Source organism: Struthio camelus, chromosome Z (genome assembly GCF_040807025.1).
Source record: "Struthio camelus isolate bStrCam1 chromosome Z, bStrCam1.hap1, whole genome shotgun sequence".
NCBI classification, from domain to species: domain Eukaryota; kingdom Metazoa; phylum Chordata; class Aves; order Struthioniformes; family Struthionidae; genus Struthio; species Struthio camelus.
In genome coordinates, this window is record NC_090982.1 from 89,843,069 (window position 1) to 89,863,540 (window position 20,472).

The following is a 20,472-nucleotide window of genomic DNA, read 5'->3' on the forward strand; positions in this document are numbered from 1 at the left end:
GCGGGGCGCAGGCGCAGTGGTTTCGGCGTGGCTCGTTGGTGCCCTCGGCTGGCCAGAAATCGGTACTGCAGGCGAAGCGGGGCGCATGCGCACTGGGTTTCGGCGTGGCTCGTTGGTGCCCTCGGCTGGCCAGAAATCGGTACTGCAGGCGAAGCGGGGCGCATGCGCAGTGGTTTCGGCGTGGCTCGTGGGTGCCCTCGGCTGGCCAGAAATCGGTACTGCAGGCGAAGCGGGGCGCAGGCGCAGTGGTTTCGGCGTGGCTCGTTGGTGCCCTCGGCTGGCCAGAAATCGGTACTGCAGCGCGAAAAATCGGTCCTGCAGGCGAAGCGGGGCGCATGCGCAGTGGTTTCGGCGTGGCTCGTTGGTGCCCTCGGCTAGCCAGAAATCGGTACTGCAGGCGAAGCGGGGCGCAGGCGCAGTGGTTTCGGCGTGGCTCGTTGGTGCCCTCGGCTGGCCAGAAATCGGTACTGCAGGCGAAGCGGGGCGCATGCGCAGTGGTTTCGGCGTGGCTCGTTGGTGCCCTCGGCTGGCCAGAAATCGGTACTGCAGGCGAAGCGGGGCGCAGGCGCAGTGGTTTCGGCGTGGCTCGTTGGTGCCCTCGGCTGGCCAGAAATCGGTCCTGCAGGCGAAGCGGGGCGCATGCGCAGTGGTTTCGGCGTGGCTCGTTGGTGCCCTCGGCTGGCCAGAAATCGGTACTGCAGGCGAAGCGGGGCGCATGCGCAGTGGTTTCGGCGTGGCTCGTTGGTGCCCTCGGCTGGCCAGAAATCGGTACTGCAGGCGAAGCGGGGCGCAGGCGCAGTGGTTTCGGCGTGGCTCGTTGGTGCCCTCGGCTGGCCAGAAATCGGTACTGCAGGCGAAGCGGGGCGCAGGCGCAGTGGTTTCGGCGTGGCTCGTTGGTGCCCTCGGCTGGCCAGAAATCGGTACTGCAGGCGAAGCGGGGCGCAGGCGCAGTGGTTTCGGCGTGGCTCGTTGGTGCCCTCGGCTGGCCAGAAATCGGTACTGCAGGCGAAGCGGGGCGCAGGCGCAGTGGTTTCGGCGTGGCTCGTTGGTGCCCTCGGCTGGCCAGAAATCGGTACTGCAGGCGAAGCGGGGCGCAGGCGCAGTGGTTTCGGCGTGGCTCGTTGGTGCCCTCGGCTGGCGAAAAATCGGTACTGCAGGCGAAGCGGGGCGCATGCGCACTGGGTTTCGGCGTGGCTCGTTGGTGCCCTCGGCTGGCCAGAAATCGGTACTGCAGGCGAAGCGGGGCGCATGCGCAGTGGTTTCGGCGTGGCTCGTGGGTGCCCTCGGCTGGCCAGAAATCGGTACTGCAGGCGAAGCGGGGCGCAGGCGCAGTGGTTTCGGCGTGGCTCGTTGGTGCCCTCGGCTGGCCAGAAATCGGTACTGCAGCGCGAAAAATCGGTCCTGCAGGCGAAGCGGGGCGCATGCGCAGTGGTTTCGGCGTGGCTCGTTGGTGCCCTCGGCTAGCCAGAAATCGGTACTGCAGGCGAAGCGGGGCGCAGGCGCAGTGGTTTCGGCGTGGCTCGTTGGTGCCCTCGGCTGGCCAGAAATCGGTACTGCAGGCGAAGCGGGGCGCATGCGCAGTGGTTTCGGCGTGGCTCGTTGGTGCCCTCGGCTGGCCAGAAATCGGTACTGCAGGCGAAGCGGGGCGCAGGCGCAGTGGTTTCGGCGTGGCTCGTTGGTGCCCTCGGCTGGCCAGAAATCGGTCCTGCAGGCGAAGCGGGGCGCATGCGCAGTGGTTTCGGCGTGGCTCGTTGGTGCCCTCGGCTGGCCAGAAATCGGTACTGCAGGCGAAGCGGGGCGCATGCGCAGTGGTTTCGGCGTGGCTCGTTGGTGCCCTCGGCTGGCCAGAAATCGGTACTGCAGGCGAAGCGGGGCGCAGGCGCAGTGGTTTCGGCGTGGCTCGTTGGTGCCCTCGGCTGGCCAGAAATCGGTACTGCAGGCGAAGCGGGGCGCAGGCGCAGTGGTTTCGGCGTGGCTCGTGGGTGCCCTCGGCTGGCCAGAAATCGGTACTGCAGGCGAAGCGGGGCGCAGGCGCAGTGGTTTCGGCGTGGCTCGTTGGTGCCCTCGGCTGGCGAAAAATCGGTACTGCAGGCGAAGCGGGGCGCATGCGCACTGGGTTTCGGCGTGGCTCGTTGGTGCCCTCGGCTGGCCAGAAATCGGTACTGCAGGCGAAGCGGGGCGCATGCGCAGTGGTTTCGGCGTGGCTCGTGGGTGCCCTCGGCTGGCCAGAAATCGGTACTGCAGGCGAAGCGGGGCGCAGGCGCACTGGGTTTCGGCGTGGCTCGTTGGTGCCCTCGGCTGGCCAGAAATCGGTACTGCAGCGCGAAAAATCGGTCCTGCAGGCGAAGCGGGGCGCATGCGCAGTGGTTTCGGCGTGGCTCGTTGGTGCCCTCGGCTAGCCAGAAATCGGTACTGCAGGCGAAGCGGGGCGCAGGCGCAGTGGTTTCGGCGTGGCTCGTTGGTGCCCTCGGCTGGCCAGAAATCGGTACTGCAGGCGAAGCGGGGCGCATGCGCAGTGGTTTCGGCGTGGCTCGTTGGTGCCCTCGGCTGGCCAGAAATCGGTACTGCAGGCGAAGCGGGGCGCAGGCGCAGTGGTTTCGGCGTGGCTCGTTGGTGCCCTCGGCTGGCCAGAAATCGGTCCTGCAGGCGAAGCGGGGCGCATGCGCAGTGGTTTCGGCGTGGCTCGTGGGGGCCCTCGGCTGGCCAGAAATCGGTACTGCAGGCGAAGCGGGGCGCATGCGCAGTGGTTTCGGCGTGGCTCGTTGGTGCCCTCGGCTGGCCAAAAATCGGTACTGCAGGCGAAGCGGGGCGCAGGCGCAGTGGTTTCGGCGTGGCTCGTTGGTGCCCTCGGCTGGCCAGAAATCGGTACTGCAGGCGAAGCGGGGCGCAGGCGCAGTGGTTTCGGCGTGGCTCGTTGGTGCCCTCGGCTGGCCAGAAATCGGTACTGCAGGCGAAGCGGGGCGCAGGCGCAGTGGTTTCGGCGTGGCTCGTTGGTGCCCTCGGCTGGCCAGAAATCGGTACTGCAGGCGAAGCGGGGCGCAGGCGCAGTGGTTTCGGCGTGGCTCGTTGGTGCCCTCGGCTGGCGAAAAATCGGTACTGCAGGCGAAGCGGGGCGCATGCGCACTGGGTTTCGGCGTGGCTCGTTGGTGCCCTCGGCTGGCCAGAAATCGGTACTGCAGGCGAAGCGGGGCGCATGCGCAGTGGTTTCGGCGTGGCTCGTGGGTGCCCTCGGCTGGCCAGAAATCGGTACTGCAGGCGAAGCGGGGCGCAGGCGCACTGGGTTTCGGCGTGGCTCGTTGGTGCCCTCGGCTGGCCAGAAATCGGTACTGCAGCGCGAAAAATCGGTCCTGCAGGCGAAGCGGGGCGCATGCGCAGTGGTTTCGGCGTGGCTCGTTGGTGCCCTCGGCTAGCCAGAAATCGGTACTGCAGGCGAAGCGGGGCGCAGGCGCAGTGGTTTCGGCGTGGCTCGTTGGTGCCCTCGGCTGGCCAGAAATCGGTACTGCAGGCGAAGCGGGGCGCATGCGCAGTGGTTTCGGCGTGGCTCGTTGGTGCCCTCGGCTGGCCAGAAATCGGTACTGCAGGCGAAGCGGGGCGCAGGCGCAGTGGTTTCGGCGTGGCTCGTTGGTGCCCTCGGCTGGCCAGAAATCGGTCCTGCAGGCGAAGCGGGGCGCAGGCGCAGTGGTTTCGGCGTGGCTCGTTGGTGCCCTCGGCTGGCCAGAAATCGGTACTGCAGGCGAAGCGGGGCGCAGGCGCAGTGGTTTCGGCGTGGCTCGTTGGTGCCCTCGGCTGGCCAGAAATCGGTACTGCAGGCGAAGCGGGGCGCATGCGCAGTGGTTTCGGCGTGGCTCGTTGGTGCCCTCGGCTAGCCAGAAATCGGTACTGCAGGCGAAGCGGGGCGCAGGCGCAGTGGTTTCGGCGTGGCTCGTTGGTGCCCTCGGCTGGCCAGAAATCGGTACTGCAGGCGAAGCGGGGCGCAGGCGCAGTGGTTTCGGCGTGGCTCGTTGGTGCCCTCGGCTGGCCAGAAATCGGTCCTGCAGGCGAAGCGGGGCGCATGCGCAGTGGTTTCGGCGTGGCTCGTGGGGGCCCTCGGCTGGCCAGAAATCGGTACTGCAGGCGAAGCGGGGCGCATGCGCAGTGGTTTCGGCGTGGCTCGTTGGTGCCCTCGGCTGGCCAAAAATCGGTACTGCAGGCGAAGCGGGGCGCAGGCGCAGTGGTTTCGGCGTGGCTCGTTGGTGCCCTCGGCTGGCCAGAAATCGGTCCTGCAGGCGAAGCGGGGCGCAGGCGCAGTGGTTTCGGCGTGGCTCGTTGGTGCCCTCGGCTGGCCAGAAATCGGTACTGCAGGCGAAGCGGGGCGCAGGCGCAGTGGTTTCGGCGTGGCGAAGCGGGGCGCAGGTGCACTTGCTCGTCGGCGCTCGTTCGTGCCCTCGGCTGGCGAAAAGTGGGTACTGCAGGCGAAGCGGGGCGCATGCGCGGTGCTCGAGAGCCGGGCCCCCCGCGCTCCCGCGCCCCGTTCGCGATCGGCGCATGCGCGGAGGGCGGCGCATGCGCGGCGGCGGGCAGCAGCATGGCGGCGCGCGGGGACGGAGTTTTCGCTGGGGCGGCGGCGGGTGCGGGCCGAGGCCGCCCGGAGTCGGAGATCTGGGGGCCCCGGTGAGGTGAGCGCGTCCCCTCGGGCGGCCGCGGGCGTCGGGCGGTTTCTGCCCGCGGGGGCCGTCGCTGCGTGGAGGCGGAGGTGCGGGGCGAGATTTGGGGAGGGGGCTCGTGCCTGGCGCCGCGCCGCGCCGGCAGCGCGGCCCAGGGTCTGCCGGGAGCGCGGGTTTGACCGTCCGTTTGCCGTGTGTCGCCCTCAGGGCCCCGGTTCCTCCCTGGCGCGGCCGGGGCGGGCGCTCGCCCCTGCGGAGGCGGCCGGGAGGAGCGGCGAGGCTGGCGGGCCCCGGAGCGGCGCTGGGCGGACGGCTCCCGTCGCGGCAGGCCTGCCCGAGGGTGCTGGTAAGTCGCAAGGAAGCTTAAAGCTACCGGACCAAACCGACTTAAGGTCACTTTGAGCCAGGTGCAGTTAGCGCAGCGCCGAGAACGTTTACTTGAGAGTTGTAGCTAGGGAAACGAGAAGGTGGACAGGGGAAAAATACGCCCAGGCGCCCTGAGGCCTCCCCCAGTCGCAGGCACAGACTGTGGGCCCCAGCCAACCCGGGTACCAACTGACTGTAACCCCTGCTGAGCCTCGCTGAGCCCCGCGCCCTCCTGCACAGCTGCCCCACAGCTGTGGGGTTCCCCAGTCCAGTGTGTGTCGATGGGTCCTCCGTTGCCTCTTACATCTCCCCAGGCACGCGTATGCTGCACAGGAGTGTGGGTGTCTCCAGCAGTGGCACAGCAGCCTGATGCCTCTTGTCTGGAAGGTGGGGTCCTTCACAGCTCTTCTGGGCTCTTGGTGAGTTCCCTGCTGCCTCTTCTGGCATTCTGTACAAGCTCGTAGATCCTTCCTCCTCTTCCAGTGGCTTCTCCTGCAAAGCTGACAGCCACATGCAGCACTGCTGTGCACTCAGTACGCATCTGGGGTGGCACCCCTGCCGTTGAGGGCCCTGCAGATTCCCACCCTTCCTGCTTCCAGCTCCCCCAAAAGCCAAGAAACCACCCACAGATCCTGTCCTAACACCCCTACAGACCCCAAAATGCCTCCAAACCCTGCCACAACATTGTCACTGACTCCAGACTTTCCCCCTCCAAGCCCCATACAGTCCTAAAACCACTCCTAGACCCTGTCCCCACAGCAGCGAGGTGTCCTAATTAGAGGGTGTGATCTGTGTCCCCCTTGACTCAGTCCTGCTTTGGAGAAAAGAGAATTTGCAGCACTTCTTGGTGAAGAATGTTGGCAGGTGGGTGCACAGATGACAAACCGATTTTTCTCTCTCTTTTTCTGAGCCACCTCTCGGGACCCTCTGTGCCTGCAAGAGGACTTTCTAAATGCGGCTGGTCTAGGATAATTGTGCTCTGTGCAATGCTTAAGGAGAACATTAACATACAATTGCAGGCTAAGGAATAACCTAAACAAATAAAAGGCTCAGGAAAAGCCTAAGGGAACGCTGAAGGGCTATGGGAAGCCCCCAACCATACTGTAGAAAAAAGTGTGGGTCTTAGGCACGTCCTCAGAGAAGGAGAGATGTGTTACTCCAATCCATGGGACAATGGGTGCTATTAATTACCACCTGTAATTACCAAAAGTTCTGTAAAAGCAGAAGGGGCTAGAGATGATGCATAGCAGATTATGGACTATACGTAAAGTTGAAACAAACAACAACCCCCTCTTAAAATAGAAACAGGTTAGTCCTAGGCAGTAGATGAATGTAGCTTTGAGTAATGTGAAGAGCAGGGGTTATGTCAATCACCCTGAAAGCCCTGGAGAAGTGGTGCAAAAAATCTATACCCTTGTGGCCTCATCAGTCTTTTGGGTTTGTTTGGCAGGGTAGTCCACTGAAGGAGAACGTTTTGAAGAGAAGCAGCTAGACCTAGTGATCCAGTTGTTCACCTTTGGTCATTGCCTCTAAGGCAAGCATCCACGTATAGGAGGAATAATCTAGGAGATGTATCAAAAAGGTAACAGGTTTGAAACAGAGGCAGGCAAATTAAGTGCTGTCATTCTTCCATGTAGTTAAAGACTGAGAGAATTGTTGGTTAAGCATGTGTATACAAGGGTTTGAGAAAGGATATTGAATGGTACAATAACACTGAACCAGACTAAGGTTTCATGGAAGATGGCATAGGTGTGTATTAGGTGATGTGCCTGCCTGTCTAATAACCTAGCCCTAGTTGCTGTATGTTTTGTTACCAAACTGTTTACCTGTAACGTATGATGCCGAGTGCTGTTATAACTGCTGTCTCCATCTCCCCAAAAGGGAAACCCCATTCCTCCTGTTGAGGAAGGATCCCTAGGAATAGTGATCAGGATAACAGATCACCAACATATAACAGAAGGTCTGCACGTGTTACAAAAAGTATGCTGCATACATATTTCTTTGCATGTGACTTTATGTATCTATGAAGCATCATATTTTAAGAGCTACAAGACAGCAACTTATTATCATAGGGGAATGATAGTCAAGTGACCAGAGTTCCCGAAGAGGAAGTGAGAGTGAGAGAGAAGTATCTGAATTGTAAAATTAAGAGGTGAATTTCAGGAAGGCTCAATTGGTGCAACCCCAGGTTCCTGATATGGCAATGGTATTTGGGGAAACAGGAATATAGTAGCTAGAAAAAAGGTTAAAGCCTTATGAAATTAAGACTCTTTCTTGTCAGTTCCAACTTTAGGGCAATTTTAGGAGGATTTAATTTCCTCCGGCAGTGTTAATATAACTTGCGTGGTATCGGCAGACCACGGTGGGAATTACGGGAAAGGAGTCAGGAATGGAGCTGGAACAAGGAACATGATGCTGCTTTCACTCAACTGAAAGAAGCGGCTGTAAAATCTCCTGCCCTCAAATTCCCAGGACAAGGCAAGCCTTTTTCAGTAAGGATTCCCACATCTACTGATTCCATGGGAGCAGCGCTGCTGCAAAAGAGCAGTAGAGGGAAAGTGGGTGCCAGTGGCATCATCCTTACATCCCCTTTGAGGCCCGAACAGAAACTCTCTGGCTGTGAGAAAGACTGTTTAGAAGCAATCTGGGCTGTAACTGTCTTTGAGACTTTTACCTTTTATCAGCCCAGATGCAGCCCAATCTGCTCAATTCCCTCTAAACTAGCTCATGTCAGGGAAATAAATAGGCAGCAGAGTATCCTCTGTCTAAGTGGGACAGTGGGCACTGATCTTAACAAGGGGGGAGTTACAGTGCAAGTGTACCAAGAAGCGGATCATCTTCTGTGCATCTGAATTGAATGAGGGGTAGAGCGTGGTTGTGCCAAAAATGTGGACACAGAAGGCTTCTGAAAGATTAAGCTCTAGGAGCTACTTAGTCTAACTTCCCTTTCACAGCAACCCAAGTGTCTTCATGGCTTCCAAAAGGGGAGTTGGGGGAAGCGGTATTTGTGGCTTGCCTGTGCTCGTTTGCTTTGCTTGTGTGTATATTAGATCTGCTTTTGTGCATATAAACGGGTTTGTCTTATGATTTTCTGCAGAGCTCTGATTTTTTTTTTTTTTTTGCTTTGCTTTATACTTTCGGAGGATGATGGATTTTACCGTGCCTCCATCAACAAGCGCTGGCTGACAAAGTTATAACGTCCCAGCGGAGACTCTTAGGCAAGACGGAGGAGTTCAGACACGCAGCCTGCCAGAAGAACGTCACCTGGGAGGGGTTGCTAGCCTTGAGCTATAGGCGCTGATGCATATGGCTCATTCTGGCAGACACGGAGGGGTTTTCTTTGGTGGCAGAAATTGTAGCTTGACTGTACACCCTATAGCGGCAGTATTTTTGTGTTTATAAATTGTGTTAATCTTAGGTATTCAGAACATCGGGGATCGACTACATGCTGCCATGAAGAACTACAGGCTACCGCGCTCAGACCTTTGTAAGTTACAGCGTGTCAAGAGCGGCCAGGAGAATCCAAATGCCAGTGGAAAGATTCTCTGCGTGGTCCTGCTGAAGAACTTCGGCTGTAGGAAGGTTGGCTGCATCCTCACTGGACTTGTGAGTAATAAGCCACAATTCATGGACCAGCCAAGGAGAGAGGGGAATAGTGGGCCCGTGGGTGCACCCTCGCTCTTGCAGACACAGACACTCTGGAGGTATAGGGATACAGGCAAGCAGGCCCACAAGTGGCCTCCACGTGCCTTTCGGTGTGGCTGCGGGTCCTCCACACAGCAGTGCCCAAGTGGACTTTGGGCCCAGCGGTACACAGAGAGCTCTGCAGCTCAGCAGGTGAGTGGAACTGGAGCGTGTTGAGGGCTGTTCCGGGCTGTCTGGATCCATCTGGTTCCATTCGCTGTCCCTCTGTCCAGCGCTCCATCTTTTTCTTTCTTTCCCCGTAGCTCTGTCCGATACCCCGTCCCTTTGTTTAGCTACTCAGTGCCCTGCCCAGTTCCCCATCCCTCTGGTACTCTTTGCATCCCTCTGTCAATATCTTCCTCCCTCCGACTGGCTCCCTATCGCTCTATCCAGCTCTCCATCATCCTTTTCCCCTCTCTGTCCCACTACCTGCCCGCTGTTCCTCTGTCCAGCTCCCCATCCCTCTGCTGCTCTTGTCTGTCTCTTTGTACCTTTCCAGCCTTCTCTCCCCCTCTCCAGCCTTCTCTTTCTATTTCTGTCCCTCTGTTCAGCTCCCCATCCATCTATTTGTCTCCCTATCCCTCTTTTCCCCTGCTCTATCTCATCTCTCTGTCTGACTTCCCCTCCCTCTTTTTTTTCTCTCCACCTTTCTGGTTGGCTCTTCGTCCTTCTCACTCTCTTCCCATTGCTCTGACTGGCTCCCTTTCCCTCTCTTCCAGTCCCCGTTCCTCTGTCTGGTTCTCCACCCTTCTCTTTTGCTTCCCGTCCCTCTGTCTGCTTCCCCTTCCCTCCTTTCCTCTCTTTATTCTTCTGTCCACTTCTACATCCCTCTTTTTCTCTCTTCTGCTCCCTGGTCCTCTCTTCAGCCCTCCACCTGTCTGGCCCTCTGTCCTCTTTTTCTCTTCCTTTGTCCAGGGCCCTGACCCTGGGGCTAGGTCTCTATCCTTCTCTTTCTTTTTCCATCTGTCAGCCAAGCTCTCTATCCCTCTTTCCTTCTGTTCTGCTCCCTGTCCCTCTGTCCAGCTGAAGGTTCATCATTCCTTTGTGTTTTGTCTGGTGTGGAAGGTGTCAAGAGGCAATTGGTGCTCGGCAGAGACGATCAGTAGCAACCAGAGGGTCCCATCAATCTGCCTGGTTCAGGTCATGTCAGATACCCCTGCAGTGACTCTGTGCAGAGGCATGGGGCTGCGGATGTGCAGTGGGGGAGCACTAATGGGCCAAAGATGCTGTGGGGGGATGTGGTAGACATTAGCATGTGGTAGAGATTAGCAGAGGCTCTGAGTATTCGGGTGTTAGGACAGGTGCAGGTAGGGCAGGGTGTGCTAGGGCAGTCTGGAGCTGCTGTTGTCCGTCTTACACGTCAGCGCAGTCTGCAGTTACTGTGTCTTGTCTGCCTGTGCGCAGACAGGGCTGCTGCGCGGTGCAGTTGGAGTCGTGATTGTGTCGCTGGCATTGAGCCCTGTTTTCTGACTTTATGCAAACTGTTGTCTTCCCTACATCAGCCTTACTCTGCTCCTCTTCCAGGAGCCTGTGCTCAGCTCTGCTTTCCAACACGCTGTCACGTCACAGGGATTTCCAGCACGGTCTGTCTAACTTGGGCCACATGCTAGGCAGCCTGAACGAGTGAAGCAAAATCCTTCTTCTGTCATTGTCCAGGCCAGAGTCAGTTTCCCATCAGCTCAGTCTCCAGAGTTTGGAGTTTTTGGAGGCCTTAGTTTTTATCCTGCCTTGGCTGGACAGTGCTTTCTGAGAGTGTCCGTCAGCGGCACAGTTTCCCTGAGGAGGACCATCTACCGAAGGCTGGAGGTGGCCGAGTGCCTGAGCGAGCCTGACTGTATGTGAGGGCTGCCGTGACATCCTTGCGATAAAACGGAGCCTGAGAGAGTGACTGGAGCAGTGTAGAGGGTCAGTCATAATTGTGGGAACAGTTACGGGCCTTGGACAAGGGAGTAGTTCTAGGAGGGCTGCGCAGTTGCCTGGCCTCTCAGTAACTGTTCTGGCTTCTTTGCAGGTGCTGAAGCATAGTCTGGCAGTCGAAGGAGCGGTGTCACAGCTGGGAGCTCTGCGGAGATCTGTGGTTGGCCATGAAGGTCGAGCTCTGACTTGCAGCGTGGACGCAGCTAAGTCTTGGGGCTGCACTGTGTGTGTGCAGGGCTGGGAGGTGGAAGGTGGTTGTCCCCTAGGTGGTTGCTGGAGTCACTGGCTGTGGATGTTTGCCCATGGAGCTGAGGGGACCAAAAATATTAATTGTCTGTAATGGAGTTGAATAAGCGCTTGCAATGTTTCAGGTAGGTTCAGTGGAAGTGCAGCTTACTGCAGTCCTGTGGAGCGATTCTTGCATGTGCTCACATTTGAATGGTGGCTAAGACCAAGCTTATAAACAGCAACTGTAACGTGATTCTGATGCATATCTTCCTGTTCTGCTGTACTTCTAAATGAAGGGGAAACTTCTTAAGCTGTGGGCAAAACTTGCAAGCTCATGTGTACTTTGGTGTGTCTTGCTTAAAGCTGAGGGTTTGGAGTTTTTCACTTGAGGTTTATTGTTTAGTTTGTTGTTGAGGGTCTGTCACTCAGGGGCTATGGTTTATTACTTTATTTTGTGGGGCTGTCTTTATCAGTCAGGGTTTACAGTTTGCTGACTTAGCGATCAGGGCGCAGGATTTAAAATCCAACCTCATCCGTAAATTTTAAAGCAACCACTTGGGTTCCAAGATTTGCAATTTGTCACATAGGGTTCAGGGCTTACGCCTTACTGATAAATGACAAGGGCTGAATCCTTAGATAATAAACTGTAAGCCCCGAAGCCTAAGCAGCAGGGTGCAAACCCTTCTCTGGGGTTCCTAACCTTCCCCTGTTCCCAGCGTTCAGCTTTGTGCACTGACCTGAGGTCTGGATTTGATAAGGCGCAGGCCCATCGCACTGAGAGTGGTGATGTGACAGGTGAGGTGAGAGCTGTGAAAGTGTCTTGCAGGGCTCTAGTCTGGGGTAGGGCAGTAGTGCAGACAGGCAGGATCAGAGATCAAAGATCTTCTCACCTGTCAGAGCTGAATCCTATCCCTGAAGGAAAAAGTAGAGGGGATAGGCTGTCAGCTACTCAGACGCCTGCCGCGTCAAGGGCAGCAGCAGGAGCTGACCCTTCCCCAAAGGACCGACGAACGCTGGTGCGGAGATGACTCTTCAGGTGTCACAGGGTAAGGGGAAGCATGCTGGCACTGAGCTCCATGGCAAACTCCCTCCCAGGTGTTGCTTCTGCGCAGTAAAACAATAAACAGTTGCTTTACTCTTTGCACTCGTGTCTGTGGTTCCTGCCGTCGCTTTGCCTGAAGATGATGCCCAGGGGAGGAGGTTACACATTGTGTCTGGGATTGGGAGCTGGTCCCCACATCCTTTGTTCTTGGGGGTCCCTGCGGTTCCCAGGGACCCCAGTGCTGTTCACAGGGCTCGGGGTAACTTCCCTTGCATTGCCTCGACCCTTGGGGCTCTTGGTGGAGTTTCCCATTATCCTGGGGGCAGCCAGGGCTCCGCAGGGCAGTGTGAGGGCCCCAGACTGCTCCCAGATTTGCTTTCAGCACTCTGCAACGTCTCTCATGTGTCGGTGGCGGGGGCCTGTGCGCCTGGGGCTGGGAGACACTTTCCCTGGGGACAGGGGGAGCCTGCAGGCACCGTCCCGTCAGCCGCGCTGAGCCCTGTGACATGTCCTGCTGCCCCTTCGGTGTGCACTGAGACCCTGCACTCGTACTTTGCTTTGCCCCACAGCCCTGCGTTTGCCCTCCGACGCCCTCAGGACCCCTCCGTTCACGTTCTGAGGTGCCCCCGAGCCCTCTGTGTGCCCCGGGGCCCAGTGCTGGTTTTGCAGCACGCCACAAAGTTCTCTGCTGAGCTTTCTCCCCTGCCCAGGAGCTGTCCGGGTGCCTTCTGGCGCCTCCGGGCCCCGCAGAGTCCCTCCGTCTGCGCTGTCGTCGCCCGGTAACTTCCTTTTTTCCACTGTTCCTTTACGGCGGGGCTGGGAGTGGTGTCGGGAGGGCGGAGGGGTCCCAGGGGAGCCCTGCGGAGGGTCGCGGCGGTGCCGGGGATCGCGGGGCCGGGGGGCTCCGGGCTCCACGGCGGCTGCCGGGGACGGGACGGGATCGCCGCTGGGTCCAACCTCACGGAGCGCTGCTGCCCGCGGCATCCTGGGAGATGTAGTCTTCCGGCGCCGGGCGGCCATGCTGGTTTGGGAGTGCGGCATGCCGGGAGCAGTAGTCTTCCGGCACCGGGCTGCCGGGCGGCCAGGCTGTCTGCGGGGCGCGGCATGCCGGGAGCAGTAGTCTTCCGGCGCCGGGCTTCCGGGCGGCCATTTTAGTCTGCAGAGCATTCTGGGAGATGTATTCTTCCGGTACCGAGCTTCCGGGCGGCCATGTTGTTTTGGGGGCGCGGCATGCCGGGAGCAGTAGTCTTCCGGCGCCGGGCTGCCGGGCGGCCATTTTCATCTGCGGAGCATTCTGGGAGATGTAGTGTCCCAGCACCGAGCTTCCGGGCGGCCATTTTAATCTGTTAGGCATGCCGGGAGGCGTTGGCTTCCCTTGCTGGGTTTCTGGGAGATCATGTTGTGCCTGTCGAGGTGGCAGGAGGTGCAGCTGTCAACAGGGTTCCCACCCGCTGGCCACGTCGTGCTCTGTGGCAGCCAGGAGCTGCCGTTCCAGGTGCCTGTGCCTCCTCAGCACTGCAGCAGTGGGCCAGTGTGTCTGTTCCTTACTTGTCATGTCATGGGGGAAGGACTATATGCTGCCGTGAAGAACTACGGGCTGCTGCCCTCAGACCTCTGTCAGTTATCGCGTGTCAGGAGCGGCCAGGAGAATCCAAATGCCAGCGGAAAGGTTCTCTGCCCGGTCCCGAAGAGGAGCCTTCGGCCGTAGGAAGGTTGGCAGCGTCCTTACCGTGACCCGTGAGCCACGCTTCGTGGACCAGCAAAGGAGAGGGGGGAGTAGCGCCTGGTAGCCCAGTCGCTATGGCATCGCTGGCGCTAGCAGGCCCGCGAGGTCTGTGTGAAGCCTCACCTGCCTGTCTGGAGCTTTATTTTGGTCTGTTTACCCGGAGTAACCGGCGAGGCCTAAAATGAGAATTTAGGATGGCTAGATGGGTTACCTGTGACCCGACCTGTCCTCGCCTTGCTTTGCTGCCTAGCAGCAAGCAATAACGGGAACTTGGGACCCCAGAATAAAAACTGTTGCAGTGCTTAAGGGAGGACCTGCGTTTGCCCAGGTTAGGGAACCGTAATGAAAGCTTGGGGGGGGGGGGAGCGGGAGGGGGGAGAGGAAGCTCCAAAACAGGAACCTCCCGGTGACCTTGGTGGTTTGATTCATTTGCAGAATAGTGTTCCGAGGGCCAGCAACCTGAGGAGGAGCCGCTCGACCCGTTTTGTTGATTTCGGTGATGCTGTTTTAAGGAAGCACGTAAGTACAGAAGAGCTCTGGGAGGGTTTTCAAACAAGACGGGGAAGAGCGTGGGAAAGCTAGGTGCCGTGAGTACGGAAGTTGTTAAGGGCTGAGAGAATTTGGGGGGTTAAGCGTGCGCACGTGACGGTCTGAAAGGGGCTGATGCACAAGCAGTAGTAAAAGGGCGTGACGGAGTGCAAGGTTCCTCCCCGGTGTGGGCCCGTGCGTGCGCCCTCGCTCTCGCGGACGCAGGCGCTCTGGAGGCGCAGGGATTCGGGCAAGCAGGCCCACAGGCGGACTTGGGGAAAACGGTGTGCAGAGCGCTCGGCGGGTGAGCGGGGCTGGAGTGGGTCGAGGGCTGTCCCGGGCGGGCTGCCTGGGTCCATCCGGTTCTGCTCCCTGTCCCTCTGTCCAGCTCTCCATCTTTCTCTTTCTTTCCCCATAGCTCTGTCCGGTGCCCCATCCCTTTGTTTAACTACTCGTTGCTCTGCCCAGCTCCCCATCCCTCTTGTACTCTTCCCGTCCCTCTGTCAATACCTGCTTCCCTCTGTCTGCTTCTCCATCCCTCTGACTGGCTCCCTATCGCTCTGTCCAGCTCTTCGTCGTCCTCTTTCTCTCCCGATCCCACTACCTGCCTGCTGTCCCTCTGCCTGGCTCCCCATCCCTCCACCACCCCCCCCAACTGCTCTGTCTATCTGCCTCTTCGTACCTCTCTTTGCCCCTTCAGCCCTCCATCCACCTCTCCAGTCTTCTCTGTTTCCATCCCTCTGTTCAGCTCCTCATCCATCTATTTGCCGCCTCCTTATCCCTCTTTTCCCCTGTACCATCCCATCTCTCTGTCCGACTTCCCCTCTCTCTTTTGGGGGGTTTAGTACCTGTTTTAGCAGACAATCGCGTGTCCCTTTAGGCCCCAGGAAGCAGAAAGTTCTGACCTGACAGCAAAGTATTTGGTCTTTTTAACGCTCTTGCGGCTGAAGGTGACTCCTAATGAAAAGCAATGAGAATTCTGAGGATTCACTGGAAACGTAAAAGACAGTATCTGCCCTTTTTAAAAGGCTGTGTGCTTCCGCTAATAATACCTGTAGTAATCAAGCCACTAGATTTTTCTGACAATAAGAGCCTTTAAGCTGCGATCGCTACTCGAAAAGTCCAGATATTTTAGAAACTGAACGAGCCTTCTGAGCTTGCTGACTGCAGTACCTCGAAAGATGATCAGAGTGCTGATGTTTTCATGCTTTAGTGTGGTAGAGATGCTCTGTGCAAACATCCCTTGTGTTTAATCTTCAAAACTGCGCAGACTGTCACGGAGCTCTCTTTTGACTATCTACTTTGCGTAACAAACAGAAAGGCAGGAGGTTGACAGTGCTAAATGAGTAAGGTCATTGCTTGTTTAGGGGTTGCAAATTTTATGGAATTTTGTCCTTTTAAATCTCATCTAGAATATGCTTGCAAAAAATCCCTGGGAAGAAAACAAGGAGTATAAGCAGCTTTTGAATATTATTAGCAATACTTACACGTTCTGGATGGGTTCTTAGGGTCCCCCATGGTCTTCTGCCCTCCCCATTACCCCCAAATTTACCCATTTTGCAGTGTTTTGGCACTTATTTTGCTCTTTCTTGTCCCGAAGCAGGTCAGGGTTTGGTGTGGACAGAGGGGGGAAGGAGCCAGCTGTGGGTAAATGGGCCCTGGATGGCATCGCGGGGACACGGCGAATCCTGGCACAGCCCATCTTCAGCACGGGGAGAGGCCGGAGTGCTGCCGTGATGAGTGCTGAGAAAGGTACCTCTCTTTGGATTATGTGCACCCCAGAGCCCACCTTCTGGCCTTTCATTCTCCCCCGATCCCTCCTGTCAAGTATTTGTGCTCTGCGGATGCCTGAGTTTGGCTTTTTGTGACTTGTAGGTTCCTCCGCTGAGGTTCTTTTTGCCCCTGAGGTCCTCCCTTTCACCATCTTGTCCCCACAGAACCCTGAATTGTTTCTTCTCCCTCGCCCAGCCCACAACATCCCTTCCTTTTCCTTTTCTTTTTTGCTGCCCCTCGATCCTTCCTTTTGCAATTTTGCACCACCAGTTCACTCTGTTAAGCTCTTCTCTCTTTTGGGCTTTTTGCACCCCCCACCCCCCACCCCCTTTGTAAAGCTTTTTTTGTGCCGCTTACAAGCTTCTGGCTTTTTTTCCCCTGAGAAGCCTTCCTTCTGGCTTTGTGTGTCAGCACCCTCCCCTTTTTGAATAAAGCAGAGATTAAAGGCAAACTCGGTATCTCTTTATGCAGCTGCAACCCTTTGGAGGGGAAGCAAATACGTTATTGTGGTTTGTAGTATTTCTGGGCTAACTCTGGGGAAATCCTCATCACAGTTTGGATTTTTTGTTGTTGTTTCTATAAGTTCGTTGCTTTGAAAGTTTGAAACTAGTATTCGTTTGGCTTACTGCCTTACTGTCATAACTGAGCGTAAAGCAGAGATTGTGTTGCCATTGCATATGACCTCCCTCATATGGTGCTTGCGTTCATATACGTGTGTTCTCCCCAGGAGTACTCTTGCCTTTTCCTTTCCTTTAGTAAACAAACGCCTTTCTGAGCCAATACCGAGCAACACGGTGGATGTGCTTCTAGCGCTAACGTCGCGTCGCAGGAGGCAGCTGAGAGCAGTCGATAAGCCGGTGCTCTAGACATGCAAAGGCAGGAAGAAGCGGACTAGCTATTGAGCTTCCCTCGAGAGCAGAGGAAGAGGAGAAGAAACCCAGGGGGCGGTCATACGCCCGCTGACGATTCCGGAGGCTTTGCCTTGCAATGCGTTTCTCCTGGTAGGCGGCAGCACTCATTGCCCGTGGCGGGTAAGGGCCGGAACCACCTTGCGCTGAGGGCTCAGCAGAACCAGAGAGGCGAGGGTGTCCCTGGGGTGGCTGCGGGTGCCTGGATTTCTCCGGCCCACCTCAAGGCATGCGTTGCGGGGAGAAAAGGGTGCGGGCTTTCAGGGGCCTGGCAGTGCTCTGCTCCGTGCGGGCACAGGGCAGGGTCTGCCCTGAACACATGTTTGCCTCTCCCTGTCTTTGTTTTAATTCCTGCCTTTAGGGCTGAGGTTCCTCCCCAGAGCAGACTTGTACGTGTGCCCTCGCTCGTGTAGATGCAGATGGCCTGGAGGTGTGGGGAGGCAGGCTGTCCCGCGAGAAGGACTTTTGCGCGGCGTCCCGGGGAGGATAGCTGTGATGTACCTCGTGCACCCAAGGGTGTTGGTAAGCGACAAGATAACAAGTGGCTGTTTCCTGGTCACTCCCCTCACTAGAGAAAAATCGATTTACAGATTGGCTTTCACATGGAGAGAGAAACAGTACACCTTTCCTCAGGTCTGGTTGGGGTTTCACAGTGTGCCTGCACTAACACGTGGTCGTTGTCAGAGACGGTTTAGACGGGTTGCCTGCAGAGAGGTAGGAAAGGCATTACCTTTCGTGGACAGTGCTGTGGTGGGCAGAGCTACGGACGAAGAGGTGTGAGAGCGAGGTGCCTGAGCCTTAAAACTGACTGGAAGGGACAGGATTCAAGGCCGGTTGGTGCACAGCACACAGCGCAACGCCAGGCTCATTATAAAGGTACTGTAATTGGGGAAACGGCCCGCTGACAGAAGAAGAAAGGTTAAAGCTCTGTGTGAAATAAAGGGTCCTTCCCATCAGTGCTGAGGAAGAGGGTCGCGTTTCTTAGAGCAGCATATCCGTCGTTTTTCTGGTAGCAGCAGAGCACCGCAGTGGGAGGTTCTGGAAGAGTCAGGAGCAGAACTGGCAGGAGGCTCTTTTCCCTGTCCGGATGGAAAAACGGCTGTAAGCACGCTTGCCAGAAACCGAGGAGGCCGAGGACGAGGCCCGGCTGGGGCCCTTGCCTTGGGCCCTGACTGCGGGCACCCGGCGCGCCCTGCCACCCGAGGCCTGCTCGCCCCAGGCGCGACTGCCACCGCCACCACCCCTCGGCGCTGCTGCGCCCCGGTGCTGCACCGCCGCCGAGACACGGGGTGCTCGTGAGGTCCCCGCCACCGTCTCCTCCTGCAGGACACAGGTGCCCGGGGGGAGGGTACGAAAGGGTCGGGGCGGCCCGACCGGAGGGTGCGGGGAGCGGCGGCGGCCGCTGCCGGCCTAGGCCAGCGGGGTCGCGCATGCGCACTGGATCAGACCGGCTCGCGGCTGCGGCAAGCGGAGTGGCGCATGCGCATTGGGGGGGCGACCCGCTTACTCCCTGCTGCCCTCAAGTGACTACGAACCGGTACTGCAGGCAGGGGATTAACGCATGCGCACTGCTCCAGATGTGCTCCATGCTGCCCTCGGGTGATGCCACCCCAATAGTGCAGCCAGCCGACGAACGCATGCGTCCTGGACGCATCGGTTCCTTGGTGCCCCTCGAGCGATGAAAGCCTGCCAGCCAACCAGCCGCCTCGCGCATGCGCGCCGCCCCGACACTGCTCCCTGCGGCCCTCAGCTACGAACAGCGTAGTACTGCAGGCAGCCGCAGCGCGCAGGCGCACTTGCTCGGCGTGGCTCGCTGGTGCCCTCGGCTGGCCAGAAATCGGTACTGCAGCCCGAAAAATCAGTACTGCAGCCGAAGCGGGGCGCAGGCGCAGTGGTTTCGGCGTGGCTCGTTGGTGCCCTCGGCTGGCCAGAAATCGGTACTGCAGGCGAAGCGGGGCGCATGCGCAGTGGTTTCGGCGTGGCTCGTTGGTGCCCTCGGCTGGCCAGAAATCGGTACTGCAGGCGAAGCGGGGCGCAGGCGCAGTGGTTTCGGCGTGGCTCGTTGGTGCCCTCGGCTGGCCAGAAATCGGTACTGCAAGCGAAGCGGGGCGCATGCGCACTGGGTTTCGGCGTGGCTCGTGGGTGCCCTCGGCTGGCCAGAAATCGGTACTGCAGGCGAAGCGGGGCGCAGGCGCAGTGGTTTCGGCGTGGCTCGTTGGTGCCCTCGGCTGGCCAGAAATCGGTACTGCAGGCGAAGCGGGGCGCAGGCGCAGTGGTTTCGGCGTGGCTCGTGGGTGCCCTCGGCTGGCCAGAAATCGGTACTGCAGGTGAAGCGGGGCGCAGGCGCAGTGGTTTCGGCGTGGCTCGTTGGTGCCCTCGGCTGGCCAGAAATCGGTCCTGCAGGCGAAGCGGGGCGCATGCGCAGTGGTTTCGGCGTGGCTCGTTGGTGCCCTCGGCTGGCCAGAAATCGGTACTGCAGGCGAAGCGGGGCGCATGCGCAGTGGTTTCGGCGTGGCTCGTTGGTGCCCTCGGCTGGCGAAAAATCGGTACTGCAGGCGAAGCGGGGCGCATGCGCAGTGGTTTCGGCGTGGCTCGTTGGTGCCCTCGGCTGGCCAGAAATCGGTACTGCAGGCGAAGCGGGGCGCATGCGCAGTGGTTTCGGCGTGGCTCGTGGGTGCCCTCGGCTGGCCAGAAATCGGTACTGCAGGCGAAGCGGGGCGCATGCGCACTGGGTTTCGGCGTGGCTCGTTGGTGCCCTCGGCTGGCCAGAAATCGGTACTGCAGGTGAAGCGGGGCGCATGCGCAGTGGTTTCGGCGTGGCTCGTGGGTGCCCTCGGCTGGCCAGAAATCGGTACTGCAGGCGAAGCGGGGCGCAGGCGCAGTGGTTTCGGCGTGGCTCGTTGGTGCCCTCGGCTGGCCAGAAATCGGTACTGCAGGCGAAGCGGGGCGCAGGCGCAGTGGTTTCGGCGTGGCTCGTGGGTGCCCTCGGCTGGCCAGAAATCGGTACTGCAGGCGAAGCGGGGCGCAGGCGCAGTGGTTTCGGCGTGGCTCGTTGGTGCCCTCGGCTGGCGAGAAATCGGTACTGCAGGCGAAGCGGGGTGCATGCGCAGTGGTTTCGGCGTGGCTCGTTGGTGCCCTCGGCTGGCCAGAAATCGGTACTGCAGGCGAAGCGGGGCGCAGGCGCAGTGGTTTCGGCGTGGCTCGTTGGTGCCCTCGGCTGGCCAGAAATCGGTACTGCAGGCGAAGCGGGGCGCAGGCGCAGTGGTTTCGGCGTGACCCGTGGGTGCCCTCGGCTGGCCAGAAATCGGTACTGCAGGCGAAGCGGGGCGCATGCGCACTGGGTTTCGGCGTGGCTCGTTGGTGCCCTCGGCTGGCCAGAAATCGGTACTGCAGGCGAAGCGGGGCGCAGGCGCAGTGGTTTCGGCGTGGCTCGTTGGTGCCCTCGGCTGGCCAGAAATCGGTACTGCAGGCGAAGCGGGGCGCAGGCGCAGTGGTTTCGGCCTGACTCGTGGGTGCCCTCGGCTGGCCAGAAATCGGTACTGCAGGCGAAGCGGGGCGCATGCGCAGTGGTTTCGGCGTGGCTCGTTGGTGCCCTCGGCTGGCCAGAAATCGGTACTGCAGGCGAAGCGGGGCGCAGGCGCAGTGGTTTCGGCGTGA

The 20,472-nt window shown here is 58.8% G+C and overlaps 2 long non-coding RNA genes across 6 annotated transcripts; both read left to right on the top strand.

The window, feature by feature from the left end:
- Positions 1-4,483: 4,483 nt before the first annotated feature.
- LOC138064616 (uncharacterized) lies at positions 4,484-11,978 on the top strand. Of its 5 annotated transcripts, XR_011137855.1 has the most exons (3): positions 4,513-4,655; positions 4,851-4,989; positions 8,428-11,978. It is a non-coding gene; the product is annotated as an uncharacterized lncRNA (long non-coding RNA). The 5 variants fall into 5 exon arrangements; XR_011137856.1 differs by lacking the exon at positions 4,851-4,989 and having other exon boundaries at positions 4,484-4,655; XR_011137853.1 differs by lacking the exons at positions 4,513-4,655; positions 4,851-4,989 and adding an exon at positions 4,996-6,989.
- Positions 11,979-13,201: 1,223 nt separating this feature from the next.
- LOC138064710 (uncharacterized) lies at positions 13,202-16,358 on the top strand. The gene is made up of 3 exons (XR_011137952.1): positions 13,202-13,592; positions 14,042-14,125; positions 15,735-16,358. It is a non-coding gene; the product is annotated as an uncharacterized lncRNA (long non-coding RNA).
- The last annotated feature ends 4,114 nt before the right edge of the window (positions 16,359-20,472 follow it).